The sequence below is a fragment of the Aethalodelphis obliquidens genome, unplaced genomic scaffold, assembly GCF_003676395.1.
Source record: "Aethalodelphis obliquidens isolate GAN/ISIS:26980383/991018 unplaced genomic scaffold, ASM367639v1 scaffold13, whole genome shotgun sequence".
Classification (NCBI taxonomy): Eukaryota; Metazoa; Chordata; class Mammalia; order Artiodactyla; family Delphinidae; genus Aethalodelphis; species Aethalodelphis obliquidens.
In genome coordinates, this window is record NW_020837957.1 from 2,597,086 (window position 1) to 2,607,228 (window position 10,143).

The window sequence follows — 10,143 nt, forward strand, 5'->3', positions numbered from 1 at the left end:
GTAAATGGCAAGCCATTAGGTCACGTGTCCAAAGTCACAGGGCTATGACTGAAACTCATGCTCTTACCCGCTCAAACTCTCAAAGAAAAAATATTTAAGTCTCAGTAAAAATAAAAATCCTCTAAGTCAGTCACTCACACATAACCACACTTCCTTCTGCAGTGTTTCCTCTAAAATTATTTACTAAGTTTTGAGAATAAATGTTTAAGTAAAGCAAACACTCTACACCAGCAGTCCCCAACCTTTCTGGCACCAGGGACCGGTTTTGTGGAAGACAATTTTTCTACGGACTTGGGGGCGGGGGGGATGGTTCAGGCAGTAATGCGAGCGATGGGAAGCGGCAGATAAAGCTTCGCTTGCTCGCTGCTCACCTCCTGCTGCGCGGCCCGGTTCCTAATAGGCCACAGACCAATATCGGTCCGTGACCTGGGGACTGGGGACCCCTGCTCTACACTAATAAAAGGATGATCTATATTTTCCAAATTAATGAGCTCCAAAAAGTTAATTACTGGGAGCATTATCAGATGCATTTTTTTCCTTCGTTGAGGATTAACTATGAAATGCATGCAAAATCACTGAATAATGAACTTCACAGGAATCGTAAATCATCTTTTGCAGTAAGATGATAAAAAATGATATTACCATGGAGGGAGAGAGGGAGGGAAGACAGAAATAGCAACTAACATTTATTGGGCACTTATATATACCAGTCACTGTTCTAAGTGCTTTGAATATAAGGACTCACCTATTCTCATAAAACCCTATGAAGTACGTACTATTACTATATTCATTTTACAGATGAGTAAACTAAGACACAGAAAGTTAAATAACCTGTCCACACAGACTGTCCAAACTCCACTGCCCATACTACTCCCCACCATACAATATTTCCAGGCTGCAGCAACTGAGAATGAACAAGAGGACGGCTCTTCTCTAACAAATCAGTGAATGATTTGTAATCTTACGTATTTCACTGTCTAAGCTGTTTTATTCCAAGAAAAGGAGGCTTCAACTGACTGTCAAATGGATCAATAAGACAAAAAAGATTTAAACCCCCTGATTTCAGAGACTGGGCTACAATCTAAGCCAGAGATGAAACCTACAGAAAGGCAGTAAGGAGTGGGCGTGAAAAGGCAAAGAGCAGTGAGAACAGTATTTCTTTCTCAACATCATACACGTTAAGTGAAAAGGTAGCTCCATGGTCATATATCTGGAAAACAGTTGGCTAATATTCAATAGTTTCTTATTTTAGTTCTCCAAGAAAAGGATAAACTAAGCAACATCAAGCGATTCCCAAACTTATCTGACCATGAAATTCTTTACTCACAGAGCACCTTGAGAACAAACCACACTCAGGGAAGCTATTGGACTAAAAGGATACTCAAGAGTTAAAAATCTATCAAACTTGGTGACTAACAGTCCAGGAGAGATGAGTCAAAATAAGCCCCACAATATGGCTTAGGTAACCAGTGAAGGTGATATGAGAGGGAGGTTAAGATAAAGGGCAGTTTTTTATGGAAAAAGGTGAACTTAGTTCACCTGTTTGACCTAAGAGTTGTGTAAAAAACTGCCAGTTCACAAAACAATTGAAACCAGCATCTCGAAGAGATATTTGTACGTCTATGTTCATAGCAGCATTATTCACAATAGCCAAAAGGTGGAAGCAACCCAAGTGTCTGTCGATGAACGATAAACAAAATGTGGTATATACACTGAATAGAATATTATTCAGTTTTAAAAAGGAAGGAAATTCTGACATATACTACAATGTGGATGAACCTTGAGAACATTACACCAAGTGAAATAAGTCAATCACAAAAAGATAAATACTGTATGATTCCACTTAAATGAGCTACACAGAGTAGTCAAATTCATAGAGACAGAAAGTAGAATGGTGGTTGCGAAGGGCTGGGGGGAGGGGAGGATGGGGTGGAGGGGTGTTGTTTAATGGGTATAGAGTTTCAGTTTTGGAAGACAAAAAGCATTCTGGAGATAGGTTGCACAATGATGTGAATGTACTTAACACTACTGAACTGTAACTTAAAAATGGTCCAGATGGTAAATTTTATGTTGTGTATCTTACCACAATTAGAAAAAAATTTTAACTGCCAATTCAAGATGTTGTTAGACATTTGCTGTCTCTATCTGTGTAGAAACCTCTCATGCCATGTGGTCCTGCTAGGACTACAGATCACAGTGTCCTGCCCTGACCCCTACTGATGACTGTCCACCTACGTGACCAAAGGATGACCCAAGCAAAAGTCCTTTGGAGAGATCTGACAAATGGAAGCCAGAAAAACACCACCTTGGGGCGGCCAGTTGTTCTCTTTTGAGCCATTTGGAGAAAACCTCATTGTGGCAAGAAATGAGACCAATGAAAGAAAAGCAGAACCAAGTAGGACTCCTAAAGAGATCATGCCTTGACATCGCTGGAGCTCACGGATTCTCTTCCCCTGCTCTTTAGAGGCTCCAGTTACCTGGGCCAATAAATCTCAACACCTTTCCTGTGCAAACCTCCTCCCCCCACACCTCAAACACCAAAAGAGAACAGGGACATCCAAAAGAAAAGCAATTTCACTGAGCAATACGACCCTTTACAAGAATTTTCTCTCCATAGTTCCTTTGAAATTTTATCTGCAGTATCACATACTAGAACAGTAGTACACAGTTCCATAATTTAGTAAGTACAATTCCAAATTTAACACAATCTTTCCAGTTGGTAAATACATCATCGTGTTAGGCCAGAATATTTTTACATTTCTGAAGAAACAATAATTTAAAAAAATTATCAATCTAAATCTATACTAGATTATATAGAGGGAGAGCTATACAATGCATAAAATAGAAATAAATTTAGAAATACAAGTGTTTCTAAATTATCTGAAGTATAAAATAAAAGAGAACACCTAAGCATTACCCTGAAAACTGAGGCTTTGGAGGAACATTCTAATACTTAAGTCAAAGAACAGAAGAATATACAGATAAGATCTTTTATCTGTGCCTTATTTGAAGAACTTTGCCCTTTCCAAGTTGTTCAACTCAATGCTCCATAACTATAGGTTCCCTTGGTTTAGTTTTCACTAATAATTGACAAGGTCTAATTTTATTAAATACAAATCTAATCAATAATGTTTATGACTGCCTAGGTATAATTACTCTCTTTTGTGAACCAGGAGACATGGAGAAAGGAGCAAATAAAGGGAGAAGGAATGCTGCTAGCTCTGCAGACTTCATCTGACTTAGGCAAAGAGGAGATCTAAAAAGCTGTCATGCTAGGAATTAATGTCAAACCAGTTTCATATCTGGAATCTTAAAGACTCACAGCATAAGGCTGCAGAGAGATGCCTGAAGCAAAATCTTAAAAGTAAACTGCACTCCCCAGGGAGTGTAGTTATGAACTTGTTGTCACAAGTCTTTGCAAAGATAAGCTAGCCATGTTGATTTCACTGAAGCAGACCTGACCAATAAAATAACTTCACAACACTGGGAATACCATCCATGCGAAATCTTTACAACCACTAATCAGGAAATGATCCATCTTCTGAAACTGCTCTCTCTTTATCATGAAAGATTAGCAGCCAGCATTTTAATCATAAGGGGGGTGGGGGGGAAGACCCTATTTTACTTGGAAGGGTTTTAAAGGTTCAATGCTGCACACCTGGTAAACACAAAAATGACAAAGCCTGTCTCTTCCCCAGGATTATCTTCCAGCTATTTAAGGTGGCTTCTATCTCACACCTCCAGAGCAAATCTTAGAATCTGGCAGCCCAGAATGTTTACAGTGCTCAGGGGAAGATCTAACTGTTAGAAGCACGGCTCAGGCATCCCGCAGTCCCCAGGACCATTTATTTGTCAAGGAACCTACAGAACTTACTGTCTTAGAAAAAACCAACTGGGCAGATTTATGATATTTCTGTTAAAATACAGTGTGTGCTTTTTAAATCATGGCATAAATAATACCCAAAATCTTAAAATGTGAATAACTTTCAGACAACAATACCATTTACAGTCTCCTAATGGAAATAATCAGAAAATTCAAAAAAAAAAAAAAAAAAAGGAGGCACAAAGGTGTCTGTAACAGGATTATTTATAGTAGGAAAAACAAATAATATATATGCAACAGATTAAAGGGTTAGGTAAACAAACTTTCATTCATCCACACCATGTACCATAAAAAGCTGTCACCCTAACCAAAAGTTATTACCTCATAGGGGTAAAATTATGAGAAGTCACTTGGTGAACAAACCAGATTACAGCACTATGTTCTATGATCTCCTTGGAAATTTTTTAACTTAATAGTTCCATATATGCATGAAACAAAGTCTGAAACAATAAACACTAAAATATTAACAAAAATGTTTGAGTGACATCTTAGAATTATTTATTTCTGATTTTCATAAAATGCAAATATGTTATTTCTTTAAAATGTTAATTAAATTTTTAAAGAATTCACCAGTAGCCATAGCAAATTTCTAATGACTGCCTCGTAAGGGCCAATATTAGGCTTACATCCTGACTTCTCTAAAAGTAAATGCAAGAATGGCTAACAGTATTCTATATGAAACTACTTTTTGAACATAGCTTGGATAAATTATCTAAAATTAATTCAAAAATAACTCTTTAGAGAAACAACTAAAAATGCAACGGCCTAATGTCTCTAGAAAGGAAACATAATACAGATCAATGGAGATCCCATAAAATATGTATCTTTCCTGTATAAAATTAAAAAGTTACAATTAGTTTTAATTCACAGCCCGAAGCTTTTTAATGACTAAAGAAAAAGGTAAAAGGAAAAGAAGAAATAAAAACTTTTCTCTCCTCAGAGGCCCAAGTCAGGGTTAGCAGATTGCCTGCTTTGAGGCACCCTGTTTCAGTCATAAATACCTTGACCGAATTACTTCCCAGGCTTCATTCCCACGGTGAGAATGTGCTGAGAGCAGGCCCCACTGCAAGAACAAGACAAAGACAGGTGGCATGTGGTATGTGGGCAGGGCCTTGAGTGTGACCAGAGGCAGCAGGCCTGAAGACCAGGCCTCCAGGAGGCTCTGTGTAACCAGGTGGCAGCAGAGGCACCCGTGAGCAGCGGGACTTGAGCAGACTGTCAGAGGGGAGGCATTACAGGCTGTGCTGTTCCCCAAAACCAGTCAAGAGCAGTGCAGCCACGGGGCACAGTGGGCGAGTACAGGGCTTGGGGCTAACTCAAAATCACTTCACCTCTCTGAATCTCAGTTGCCTGAAGTCTCAAATGAAAGTTATACAAGAGAGCACCTTTTTATCTGTAATGACCTCTCAACACTTTGTTTTTCCTGTTCTTAATATAACTGTTACCTCCATTAAGGTCTAATTAGATTAGGGGTGCTGTGTCAAGTGGTTTTTCTCTTGACAAAAGGAAAAACACAAAAAAAGAAATGCCAGCCAAACAATCAAATAGGCCTTCCACAAGACAAACCCACAGTTAGTGTCTATGCCTGGCATTCATGTGATCAATAATACTCCACTATTGACCAGCTGCTCACTAGCAGGCACAAGGCTGACTAGGGCTAGAAGGATAAACAAGAGGGACTTGGTCCCTAACCTCTGCAAATTCCAGGGTGGCAAGGGCCAAAAACAACAGTTTGCCATCTCTTCTCCCACGAGATACTGCCCTTCATAATATCCACGGTAATGACTGGACCCTACATAATCCTAATTTCTCTCAGATAATTTCCAAATCTCCTACCCACAAATACATCTTAGATGTCTCAGAACTATTTGAACAAATGGGTACATATTTAGTTACCTAAGTTCTACATCTGACTACCTTCTGTATCATTTATGACTCAATCACAAATTGAGCATGATGCTAAAGTGGTGGCCCACAGAGGTCTTGGGTGAGTCACTAAGTGCTCTCTTAGTTTTCTCTGTTGTAAAACTGGGGAAGGAAGTGTCCCTGGGAGGCTTTGCTTTCTTCAAACTCTTAAAATTATTATAAGATGTTATGATCATTGTGTAGCTACAAACCCTTAAACAGTACTTACTAGAAAATGTCTATAAACTTAGAACTAAATATGCTGGCATTTCATAGCAGACCTGTCTCCATGTTCTCTTAAAACCATTAGAGCTATTAGTTCTAACCTAAGAAAAGTAAACAAGACTCGAAGCCAAGAAGGAACTCGTTTGACTGCTTTCCTTGCCTCCCAATAATCAAAGCAATATTCTCATAAGTGTCTGGCTCCCAAATACCTGTAAATGTCTTAATTCCGCCTAGCATAAGCAGTATTTTCATCCGATTCTTAGCTGCATGGCAATATTCCTCTTTCAATGTTGCCTGACGTTCCATTGATTTTTTTCTTACTGAAATATATCTAGCTACAGAAAAGTATAAAAAAACCATGGATTTTTTAAAGAGGACTAAATAGGTCTCCTCACTGGATCCCTACTATGTGGCAAACACAATGGTAGTGGTTGGTGATACAAAGGTCAGCCACAGATGAGGACAGACAACTAAGCAAATTAGTGCAATAATGTGTATACCATTCCAGACTGTGTCTGGTTCAAGTATGACACGTAAGCCTTTAAAGTATATCAACGAAGGTAATATACTCTAACAACTACACTGGTAGTCTTGAGTTTATAAACAGTTGGGCGTTTTTAAAAATTCATTCCCAGTTGGTTGTTTGAAATTTGGAGCACATTTTCCCCCAATACACACTACTATAAATGTGGTTAGGTTTCCAAGCCAACACACAAAAGACCAATTTAACACAAAGTATCTGAAACGCTATACAGCTGCCCTAGCAAATGAGCAGAATATTACTGCAGCCAAAGAGAACCATGAGTGATCTTGTCATCTGAAAGCTGGAGTTTGAGGGAAACTCAAGTGTACGTTAATAAGGGGTGCAGATGGAGTGGCGAGGAGGTGCCTGTAGTTTTATGGCAACTAAGCTCAGGGATTTTGAGACCAAGGGCCAGGTAGGCCTGGCCTAACTCAAATCCAAGTTCCCCCAGATAAAAGCTGGGTGCCTTTAAACATGTTATTCAACCATTCTAAGCCTCAGTTTATTAATCTGAATGACTGGCACAGAGTAAGCATTCCATAAACAATACTTTACATACATTTTTTTCATTTGCTTGAGATTATACAACTTTCATCTTCCTTGGAATAAAAGTATCCTGGGGCTTCCCTGGTGGCACAGTGGTTGAGAGTCCGCCTGCCGATGCAGGGGACACAGGTTCGTGCCCCGGTCCGGGAATATCCCACATGCCGCAGAGCGGCTGGGCCCGTGAGCCATGGCCGCTAAGCCTGTGCGTCCGGAGCCTGTGCTCCGCGACGGGACAGGCCACAACCCTATAAGGTAGGTGGTATTATCCTCATTTTGCAGTTGAGAAAACTGAGGTTGAATAACTTGCTAGTAAAATAAACTCAGCTTGTAAAATAAAGCAGGATTCAGACCCACAGATGCTGGTTCCAGATTTGGGAGTCCGAACCACTATCTTATACTGATGCTTTTGTAGTAGTGGGAACCCAGCTATTTGCATAAGTGGGCTTCCTGCATCAGAAGTTCATAACTTGAATAATATGTATCTATAAAGTCTCCACTTATAAACATAAATGTTACATAACATTACATTTACAGACTTTCTGGCAATGTTCAATATTTGGGATGGGGGTGGGTAACTAACATTTATTAAATGCTACTGAATCTCAGGCACTGTCTGAAGCAGTGTTCTACCTCATTTAACCTTCACAAAACCACCTTGGTGATAGGTTCTATTAAATCCACTTTACACTTAAGAAAAACTGAGGATCAATTATGAGCCCAAAATCACAGAGCTAGTGTCAGAGGAAAGCCTAAGACTGGCTCCTCCTGGTTCTAAGTCCAGAGTGCTTTTCATAACACATCTAGTATACTCAGATCCAAACAGGTAATCGTGGGACATGTTACATAATAACCAGGTAATATAAAATAACAGTAAATCAAGTTCGATTTTAAAATGTCAAAGACGTTTCACAGGAAAATACTAAATTATCTTTAGGACAGCTAAATTAACCCAATTACCCATCTCACCTCCCACACCCTCATCCCTGCCAAAAAAAAAAAAAAAAATTCCTTTCAGATCCTCTTTATTACTTAGCACCTAACAATACCAAATACAACATAGGTGGCTAGAGACTTCTCCAAAAGCCTAAAACTACTTCAGAAGCATTACATTGGAAAACAGGATAGGAACGCATTCCATGGGTTCTCATTTAAATGCCAATGTCAGAAATAAAAGGGAGGGGGGACAACTAACAAGACAATCGAAAGGAGGCTTTTTTAAGAGTTGAAGGGTTTTCCAATTATATCTCAGTAAAGCTGGGGGACAGTGGAAGAGTAGAAAGTTTTTTGTTCTGTTTTGTTTTGTTTTTAGTGAGAGCACTGCACATTTGAATTCCAGCTCTGCCATTTATTAGCTTTGTTTGCTTATCTGGAAAATGATGCCATTAAGATCCAACTCTCTGGCTATTAGAAGATTAAATTAAATATCAAATTCAAAGCATGTAAACAGCTGACGTAGTAAAAGCTGCCTAATCTTTTTTTTTTTAACATCTTTATTGGAGTATAATTGCTTTACAATGGTGTGTTAGTTTCTGCTTTATAACAAAGTGAATCAGTTATACATATACATATGTTCCCATATCTCTTCCCTCTTCTGTCTCCCTCCCTCCCACCCTCCCTGTCCCACCCCTCTAGGTGGTCACAATCCACCTAGCTGATCTCCCTGTGCTATGTGGCTACTTCCCACTAGCTATCTATTTTACGTTTGGTAGTGTATATATGTCCATGCCACTCTCACTTTGTCCCAGCTTACCCTTCCCCCTCCCCATATCCTCAAGTCCATGCTCTAATAGGTCTGTGTCTTTATTCCCATCTTACCCCTAGGTTCTTCATGACCTTTTTTTTTTTTCTTAGATTCCATATATATGTGTTAGCATATGGTATTTTTCTCTTTCTGACTTACTTCACTCTGTATGACAGACTCTAGGTCCATCCACCTCACTACAAATAACTCAATTTCGTTTCTTTTTATGGCTGAGTAATATTCCATTGTATATATGTGCAACATCTTCTTTATCCATTCATCTGTTGATGGACACTTAGGTTGCTTCCATGTCCTGGCTATTGTAAATAGAGCTGCAATGAACATTTTGGTACATGACTCTTTTTGAATTATGGTTTTCTCAGGGTATATGCCCAGTAGTGGGATTGCTGGGTCATATGATAGTTCTATTTGTAGTTTTTTAAGGAACCTCCATACTGTTCTCCATAGTGGCTGTACCAATTCACATTCCCACCAACAGTGCAAGAGGGTTCACTTTTCTGCACACTCTCTCCAGCATTTACTGTTTCTAGATTTTTTGATGATGGCCATTCTGACTGGTGTGAGATGATATCTCACTGTAGTTTTGATTTGCATTTCTCTAATGATTAATGATGTTGAGCATTCTTTCATGTGTTTGTTGGCAATCTGTATATCTTCCTTAGAGAAATGTCTCTTTAGGTCTTTTGCCCATTTTTGGATTGGGTTGTTTGTTTTTTTTGTTATTGAGCTGCTTGTAACTTTTGGAAATTAATCCTTTGTCAGTTGCTTCATTTGCAAATATTTTCTCCCATTCTGAGGGTTGTCTTTTGGTCTTGTTTATGGTTTCCTTTGCTGTGCAAAAGCTTTGAAGTTTCATTAGGTCCCATTTGTTTATTCTTGTTTTTATTTCCATTTCTCTAGGAGGTGGGTTATAAAGGATCTTGCTATGATTTATGTCATAGAATGTTCTGCCTATGTCTTCCTCTAAGAGTTTGTTAACATTGCAACAAAAAGAACAGAATATCTAGGAATAAACCTACCTAAGGAGACAAAAGACCTGTATGCAGAAAATTGTAAGATACTAATGAAAGAAATTAAAGATGATACAAATAGATGGAGATATATACCATGTTCTTGGATTGGAAGAATCAACATTGTGAAAATGACTCTACTACCCAAAGCAATCTACAGATTCAATACAATCCCTATCAAACTACCACTGGCATTTTTCACGGAACTAGAACAAAAAATTTCACAATTTGTATGGAAACACAAATGACCCCGAATAGCCAAAGCAATCTTGAGAATGAAAATTGGAGC

At 38.8% G+C, this 10,143-nt stretch overlaps 1 protein-coding gene across 3 annotated transcripts in view; it reads right to left on the reverse strand.

Moving 5' to 3' along the window:
* The window catches only part of JAK1 (Janus kinase 1), a 139,545-nt gene that overhangs the window by 117,290 nt on the left and 12,112 nt on the right, over nucleotides 1-10,143 (reverse strand). The gene's annotated exons all lie outside the window — the stretch shown is intronic.